Below are 9,640 nucleotides of genomic sequence, written 5' to 3'. Positions count from 1 at the left end.
AAGTGGTGAGCTGTATATAAGATAGAAGCGGCTGCAATGCTTGTGTTGTTATTGTGTGTGTGTGTGTGTATACAACTTGTTAAGGGGTGAGCTGTATATAAGATAGAAGTGGCTGCAATGCTTGTGTTGTTATTGTGTGTGTGTGTGTGTGTGTGTGTGCGTGTGTGCGTGCGTGTGCGTGTGGTGTGTGTGTGATGAAGAAACAGTAGTGAAGAGCTCACAGACGTGTCACAACGTCAGGTAAGAAGATGAGTTAAATGTACAGGAGGAATGTTTTGGAGGATGTGTACATACACAGACCTTTTATTAAGAGAAATCATGACGTGTGTGTGTGTGTGTGTGTGTGTGTGTGTGTGCGCGCGCCAAATCATTCATCCTCTTATTTTAATACATGTTGCAACGTGACGTTTCACGTTTCGTGTCAGCTTTGCGTCTATTTCTTCTGTGCATGTATGTATATATATGTGTGTGTGTATATATATATATACATACACACATATACATACACGCGCGCACGCACACACATATGCATACACAAACCACACACACGCACACATATATGCATACATACACACACACACACACACATGCATACATACACACACACACACACACACACACACACACATACACCTCTGCAGTAGACAACCTCCCCGCCCTCTAGAGACCTGAAATAATGTATAGTGGTTTACAGGAGAGCTTCACAAGATGACGGGGGAGTGGGAGGGGCTTAGAAAAGCGCGACCCCCCCCCCCCCCCACATACAATGTGCTGAAAAGTCCCCCCCCCCCCCCCACTCCCCGAGACCTGCTGATAACGGAGGGTAGAGGAAGAGACAGAGGCAGCGCACGCGGTCTCCGGGAACTCTGCGATAATCTCACGCTCTCTCTGACGCGCCCGGCGCCATGATTCAGGGCGCGCCCGTCCCTCCCGGGGGACAGCCTGCTCGCAATCTGTGAATAAACAACGGGCCGCTTCCCTCCGCACAAAATGGCGGTGACGCGCGGCGTCCCCTCTGTCCCTCCTCTCTCGATTTTTTTTTTTAAAAGATATTTTGTGTTCTTTGTGTGTGTTTTTTGTTTTTTTTTGCCTCGAGCCGTAATATATTTTGTCTCCGGATGTATATTGAATCTTTCTGTGTTTTGTTAAAACAGCTTCACGGGTAACAAAAAGAAAAGAAAACGCTTTATTTTTTAACTTTTTATTTTGTTTGTTTTTTGCTACAAATATTAGGAAGTGAGAAATAAAAACAAAAAATTTGGAATCGGGCGGCGGTCTCGTGTCCTTCGTTCGTCTCGCGGGGGGGGGGGGGGGGGAGAGGCGCGGCGACGCGTTAAATCACGCGTTGCGCGGGAGGGTCCCGGACATCTGTGAGAGCTTAGCAATGCCAGGGAGATATACGCAGCGCGAGCTTATAGCGGAGGAGTTGCGCGCGCTTCACGCACACTTCAGGCATTGGGCTATCGCAGTTAGCCAGGTGCCTGCGGGGCGAGGAGGCGGCGTTGACGCTGCAGCGTTTTGAGGAGACGGCGTTTATTTTTTTTTTTGTCTTCTCGGGGCAGCTGCCGCGTGGCGTCGGCGTCACGTGGAGCCGGTTCGGCCAAGGAAGGGCGGGCCAGCTTCGTGACGCGTCCCCGCCACGCCCCCTCATCGCCGCCAGCGCTATGAGCAGGGATCGCTTGTGCTGCAGCCGCGCGAGCTCGCACTCTCGCTAGCAAGCGGAGCGTGGTAATCTGTGCCTGATACCGCACACTCGCATTTGGCCTGATCCCTGGCGATGATGTCATCCAAGCGGTTGATGGTCTGTGCTAGTGGGGGTCAAGATCGGGGGGGGGGGAGGGGCGGTTACAGAGGTCCCGCGCTCTTCCCCAAGCCATTTAAATTAAATCCGGGGGGGGGGGGGGGACCGCGCGAGGCCCCTACCTCGCTTACCTTGATTCAGGCGACACGTCGCCATGGCATTATGTGACGTGACGTCATTTGACGCCGGCACAGACGCTGGGGGTGCGGCGGGGCAGCGGGCACACGCGCCGAAAAGTCGTCCCACCCCGCCTGGTCACGATCATTGAAACCTTCAGTATTCGTATATTGGTGTAACTTCACTCGTAGGGTCTTCCCGTCTTTGTCCGAGAGTCGACGATTCCTCTGCTCTGGCTTTAGAGTTTCGACTCTATAATTAGTTCAATCAACTTACGAGCATTCGTTAAGCACACGTTACCATTTCTGGTCGGACTCAAGAGTCCGAAAACCCCAAAGGTTGGCGACTTCTTAATCCTAAATCCCTTGAAACGTCTACTGGGTATCAGTAAGGGAAGGTTGTATGTATCCATGCTCTATAAAATCTTAACCAACAAATTGTAAATAATTTTTTTTGACATTTATATACATATATATATATTGTAGTAAATTTTGGGGCTTAAATGAGCTTACTGGGTATCTGTGTGTGTGTTAACTTTGTCCAGCTGGTCTCAGCTGTTTGGGAGGTTGGCCCCTCCCTCCCAGGTTTGAAGCTCGGCCCCACCCCACTTTCCACATGCGCAGGTCTTTGCGTGCAGCTGATTGCGACAGGTCTAATACAGAGTATTCTTCCTGGTACTGTCCAGGTAAATAAGAATTTCAATCAGATTTACAACCGTGCAGCTGATTATGACAGATCAACTATGATCATTCTTCCTAGTATGGTACAGGTTATTAAGAATTGTAATCGGCGTTAGGACCTGTGAATTATGGTCATGTCTTGGAGGGGCTCACAGGCTCACAATGCTTTGGCCAAAGTGTTAAACTAAATGACCCTTTTATTCAAGAGATATATTGGTATTTCACTGTGTATTTTTGCCATTGGATGTAGCACTGGGCTCTGTAAGTGTTTGTAGTATATATTGCCATGCCCAGTAACACTCCTTTTTGACATTTATATACATATATACATATATATATTTTGTGGTAACTTTTGGGGCTTAAATGAGCTTACTGGGTATTTGTGTGTGAAATTGTAAATAATGGCTTAACCATAACATTAAGGAGAGGGAAGTTATAGAGGGATTTAATTCCCTAGAAGAGAGGGGATGAGATTCATACAACCTTTCCTTACCGATATCCAGTAGAAGTTTAATTTTCTATGGATAATCTGGTTACACTTAGCAATATGATCTATATTAAATGGAATTGTATTTGTTACGTGTCCTGCCCCTCAAACGTACCATGAAAACATTTAGGTTAGTTAAAGAATATGATGTCCCTCAATGCATGTAGGGTAATCTATACCCGGGGTTTAAAAAAAATCACACACTTCATCCCACGGGTAGTACAAAGGACTCGGGCCATCCCTTAAAGTTGGAGGAAAGGAGATTTCACCAGCAACAAAGGAAAGGGTTTTGTACAGTTAGGGCAGTTACAATGTGGGATTCATTACCCATGGAGACTGTGATGGCAGATACAATAGATTTGTTCAAAAAAAGTTGGACATCTTTTTAGAAAGGGAAGGTATACAGGGATATACCAAATAAGTATACATGGGAAGGATGTTGATCCAGGGATTAATCTGATTCTTGGGGTCAGGAAGGAATTTATTTTTCCCCTTATGAGATATCACTGGATGATATAACACTGGGTTTTTTTGTTTGCCTTCCTCTGGATCAATAAGTAAGTATAGATATAGAATAAAGTATCTGTCTTCTAAATTTAGCATAGGTTGAACTTGATGGACACGTCTTTTTTTCAACCTCATCTACTATGTAACTAGTGTGTAGCTATGTAACACTTCAAGTGTTCTTATCAATGTGTAATCTTTTGTCCCAATGTAGGGGGCTCACGCATGGTGGATGAGTCACCAGCTTGTCCCTTCTCCAAAGTGACAAAGAGACAAAGTGTAGTCGACGTTCTTTAATCGGTGTGACGCTGGTATTGTAGTTCACTTCACACTTCTATTACACTGTTTCTTCATCACTACTAATCTTTCTGATTAAATATACGTGTGTTTTTGTTTCCCCACTTTCCTTAAAGCTGCAGACCGAGCAATATCCTACGTGTGTGTTATTTAAAAAAAAAAATCAGTACTATGAGAAAATACTTGTAGCATTAAACAAACAAAACAACTCTGAATGACATATTTAATGTATTATAATGTAACGAGCATTTTTTGTTTCTGTAGCATCCATTTACAAGGTCACATCCCCTTCCTCTTCTGAAACAGGCTCTGGCACACACCCTTTTTGAGCCCTGCCCCCTCTCTAGCAGTGCACCAATTGTATCTAGTGGCTGACTGGTCACATGATCTTCCCCCCACAGAACTTTGCATCTTTGGTCCTCTTCTGCTGCACTGACAGCCATTTAGTGAACCCCCACCCGAGCCAAATCTTCGCCGTTCGATCACAGGAGGACGGATCGATCGGCAACTTAACCAATGACTTATCATTGTGCGGATTGTATTGATGCGCATATAAAAAGGGGAAATAAATAAATAACGGCTGCTCGAACTGCAGCTTTAAGGGGAGCGGGTGTATACAATAAGTGAGGGAAGGGGAATGTGGTGATAGCTCAAGCTACTGTCTGAGAGACGGTGCCAGGGGTAAAGAATATGGACAAAAACTGCTCTTGCCTAGGCAAGAGAAAAGGACCCTTTACAACAAGCACTCGTAAGGGTGTGAACGTGAAGATATTAAATGAACCTTTATTAATATTCAAGGGTAAAAGGAAAGTGAGGGGATGGACACACACCAATAAAAAAGTATTAAATACGTAGTTATCAGTACAAGTGGTAGGTTGAACGTAGGGAATCCTATAACGTCTGGCACAGACAGGAAAGATGTGTAGTTTGTGCCACAGTGGGGTGTGGATGTTAGAGCAGATCTAATGTCTCTCGGTGATATACCAGGTAGATGTATATATGGGTTAGTACCACCACAACTGATTGAATTGTAGCTCTAAGTGAGTATACATAGATGTCTATGAAATGGTCCGTGCAGAGTATCACAGACTCCCATAATTCAATCAGTTGTGGTGGTACTAACCCATATATACATCTACCTGGTATATCACCGAGAGACATTAGATCTGCTCTAACATCCACACCCCACTGTGGCACAAACTACACATCTTTCCTGTCTGTGCCAGACGTTATAGGATTCCCTACGTTCAACCTACCACTTGTACTGATAACTACGTATTTAATACTTTTTTATTGGTGTGTGTCCATCCCCTCACTTTCCTTTTACCCTTGAATATTAATAAAGGTTCATTTTATATCCTCACGTTCACACCCTTACGAGTGCTTGTTGTAAAGGGGTCCTTTTCTCTTGCCTAGGCAAGAGCAGTTTTTAAGCGGGTGTATAGAAGGTAAAAATTAGGCTTTTTTTTTTTTATCAATACCAATCTATATTTTTTGATAACTGTTTTTTTTTTATTTTGTGCACAATTTTTGCATATAACTTTTTCTATAAAGACATTGCAGTATTGAATATGCAGTACTCTTTAGTTATCTCTTGTATAATTCTTCATAGCCTATTTTTCTTCTTCTTTTTTTTTTTTGCCGCCTTACCGTTTCTCATGTTTTGGTCTAATAAAGTTTATTTGTCCTCGGAGGGGGCATTGCCAAGCTAGTAACCGATAGCGCTAGACTCTATTCACGGGGGGGACGGCTCATTAGCGGGTCGCTAGCTCGTAAAGCCAACGCCGCAGCGGGTGCGTAAATGTGCTGTGATTTTATATACACGGAACCGCGTTTCTATTTTACCCTGTCCGCGTAACATCAATAAATGCGAACATTTTTTTTATTGGGGGGGTCACCTCGTGATCGCTCGTTTTTTTTCTCTTCTTGTGCTCCGTTGCCAACTTTACTAACTTGGATCGTCTACGGATCGGCACCCCTCGGATTTGCCTGTACTTGATGGAGGGCATGTAACAGGTACTGGCGTCTATGTGACTTACCTATCAGCCGAGGTATATGCTTCCTTTCTTAGGGATTATGCCACAGTATGTGATGACTGGGCTAAATCTCCAGCCTCCTCTGTACATATTAAGGATTATACAAATTATTCTGTTCTGAAGGCATTCTGGGCTGCCAGCGATTTATATGCCTACGAGTACTTTATAGCGTGAGCAGCATTCTATACTGAACTTTCATAACTCAGCAGCCACAAGGTTCAGCAAAGTATCCGGCCGCTCCTCCTTCTCTTACCGTGCCCCCCAAAACTGGAACAGTCTGCCAGAGACTCTCACAGCCGCCACCAGTCTAAGTTCTTTCATAACTAAAGCTGTCTCACATTGTAATCTGGTCTGTAACTGTTACATACGCCTATATTATATATTATCTGTAACTGTTACATACGCCTATAACATATATTATCTGTAACTGTTACATACGCCTATAATATATATTATCTGTAACTGTTACATACGCCTATAATATATATTATCTGTAACTGTTACATACGCCTATAATATATATTATCTGTAACTTACATACGCCTATAATATATATTATCTGTAACTGTTACATACGCCTATAATATATATTATCTGTAACTGTTACATACGCCTATAATATATATTATCTGTAACTGTTACATACGCCTATAATATATATTATCTGTAACTGTTACATACGCCTATAATATATATTATCTGTAACTGTTACATACGCCTATAATATATATTATCTGTAACTATTATATACGCCTATAATATATATTATCTGTAACTGCTACATACGCCTATAATATATATTATCTGTAACTGTTACATACGCCTATAATATATATTATCTGTAACTGTAACATACGCCTATAATATATATTATCTGTTACTGTTACATACGCCTATAATATATATTATCTGTAACTGTTACATACATCTATAATAATATTATCTGTAACTGTTACATACGCCTATAATATATATTATCTGTAACTGTTACATACGCCTATAATATATATTATCTGTAACTGCTACATACGCCTATAATGTATATTATCTGTAACTGCTACATACGCCTATAATATATATTATCTGTAACTGTTACATACGCCTATAATATATATTATCTGTAACTGCTACATACGCCTATAATATATATTATCTGTAACTGCTACATACGCCTATAATATATATTATCTGTAACTGTTACATACGCCTATAATATATATTATCTGTAACTGCTACATACGCCTATAATATATATTATCTGTAACTGTTACACACGCCTATAATATATATTATCTGTAACTGTTACATACGCCCATAATATATATTATCTGTAACTGTTACATACACCTATAATATATATTATCTGTAACTGTTACATACGCCTATAATATATATTATCTGTAACTGTTACATACGCCTATAATATATATTATCTGTAACTGTTACATACGCCTATAATATATATTATCTCTAACTGTTACATACGCCTATAATATATATTATCTGTAACTGTTACATACGCCTATAATATATATTATCTGTAACTTACATACGCCTATAATATATATTATCTGTAACTGTTACATACGCCTATAATATATATTATCTGTAACTGTTACATACGCCTATAATATATATTATCTGTAACTGCTACATACGCCTATAATATATATTATCTGTAACTGTTACATACGCCTATAATATATATTATCTGTTGCTGTTACATACGCCTATAATATATATTATCTGTAACTGTTACGCCTATAATATATATTATCTGTAACTGTTACGCCTATAACATATATTATCTCTTACTGTGCATGCAATGTCTTGTATATAATGTTTAACCCTGCTCACATAATGTAACTATGTATTTGTAACCATGTATCTGTCATCATAACTCTGTGCCCAGGACACACATGAAAAACGAGCGGTAACTCTCACTGTATTACTTCCTGGTAACACATTTTTATACATAAATAAACAATGTAACCTTATATTACTAAGGTAACATTATCTATTGTTACAGTTTGCAGCTCAAACTCCTGGGAACAGCGGCAACAGATGATCACAGACAGGAAAGTGTTGCAAAGATCTGGGAAGGGGAATAATGCCAGCTACAGGGGGATCAAAGGATGCTCAGTAAGAGGAATACTCATTAAAAATGGCAGTCAGCGTTGATGAAATGTTAAAAAGAAAATGCAGCAAGTATTATGTAATATTACAGAACCAAAAAAAGCCACATGCAGGATATTGGGTGGATTTCCCTTTAAAGGAGCAATAGCCTACGTGTGCTAAAATAAATCAGTTCTGTAATATTAGATCATACTTACTGTTTGTTTTACTGTAACTCTGACCGCCATTTGTAATGAGTATTTAACACACTGAGCATCCTTTGATTTCTACAGCCGGTTGTAGCCCCGCTCCCCAGCGGTGCAAGACCTTTCCAACACTTGGCTGCTTGTTATCATTTGTTGCCCATGTTCCCAGCAGTGTGAGCTGCAAACTGCAATAGATGATGTTACCTTTTGGGATATCAGAAATACATTGTAGCTGCTGTGCTAGGCCGAGTCCATAGGACAGGCGGCGCTGAGCCATGCGACGCTCCGCGCTGAGCTCCGTCATCCTCAACGAGGATGTTCTTGAGAGGGGGGCTCCCGCCGAGCGTCCGCAGGCGTGCTGAGGCGCAAGGGATTTCCAGCAGAACCTGTTTCTGAGCGCGCCGTCGGCTGAAAACCTCCAATCAGAGCGGAGCAGCGGCCCCGTGACACGTCGTCGCTTCGGCGACGTCAGTCCCCCCCCCCCGCCTCCCGATCGCGCACGCTGAGGCTCGTCTGCCAGTTCACGCAACCGTTCCCGATTGCGCAGACGAGCCTCGGCGTCCGCGCGGCTCCTCCCCCCCCCTCTACGGACGCAGCCTTACACTGACCGAGGGATTAGTTGGCGCGGAAAGGTCGGTCGTAGTGAACCCTGGGAAGTCGGGTCTGTGCGGATCTTCACGACAGAACCAACCAATCGGCAGCCGAGCTCATTAGTTTTCTAAGCAAAAGCTGCACATTTTACAGCAACGAAAGATAATGTGTATTTTTGAACGTGCCGATTGGATGACCTCTTTCAATGCGTCTTATTTACTTCTCTCTCTTCGCTTACCGGTTGTTATACTTCGGTCGGTCGCCCCCTACTTCTTATATTCCCGTTAAACGTCGTACGAAAACACAAACGGTCACACAATTCTCTCTTTATTTATATGGACTGTACACCGGCCTGTCTCATTTTTATTACAGGGTTTTCCATTTGTCAGAACTGAAAAAATATATATATATGTATTTGTATTTTTTTTTCAAAAGTGCATAGCCGGCAACCCTTCTCGCAGACAGCTGTTTTAATTTCTACATCTACATAAAAGTACTCTTTTTGTCATTGTGCCGCGTTATACACTGACCACTGGGCATGGGGAAGTGAGACACGCTGGGCATCATCGTCGTTTCAGCAAGGATGAAGCTGGTTAGTAAATTAAGAGGGGGATTCGCTCGATTACGGAAACAAAATCGTATGAATGATGAGCACACGACAAACTGGCTTCATGTAGGTTCACACGCTGCTGTAGCCTTGTGTACCCCTCTCCTACACACATGTGTCATGCCCCCAACCCCTTCCCTGTCTCACAGGGGGAGTGATGCCCCCCTCTCACTTCAACCATACACCTCCTTTTTTCCCA

The 9,640-nt window shown here is 42.3% G+C and overlaps 1 protein-coding gene across 1 annotated transcript in view; it reads left to right on the top strand.

Moving 5' to 3' along the window:
• The window catches only part of LOC142481329 (beta-arrestin-2-like), a gene marked incomplete at its 5' end in the record, with an annotated part of 23,919 nt that extends 22,650 nt beyond the window's left edge, over positions 1 to 1,269 (top strand). Inside the window, one exon of the mRNA XM_075582795.1 lies at positions 1 to 1,269. This exon is cut by the window's left edge and continues 586 nt beyond it.
• Between the last annotated feature and the right edge of the window lie 8,371 nt (positions 1,270 to 9,640).

Source organism: Ascaphus truei, unplaced genomic scaffold (assembly GCF_040206685.1).
Source record: "Ascaphus truei isolate aAscTru1 unplaced genomic scaffold, aAscTru1.hap1 HAP1_SCAFFOLD_2531, whole genome shotgun sequence".
NCBI lineage: Eukaryota > Metazoa > Chordata > Amphibia > Anura > Ascaphidae > Ascaphus > Ascaphus truei.
This window is presented reverse-complemented; position numbering and strand designations above follow the sequence as displayed.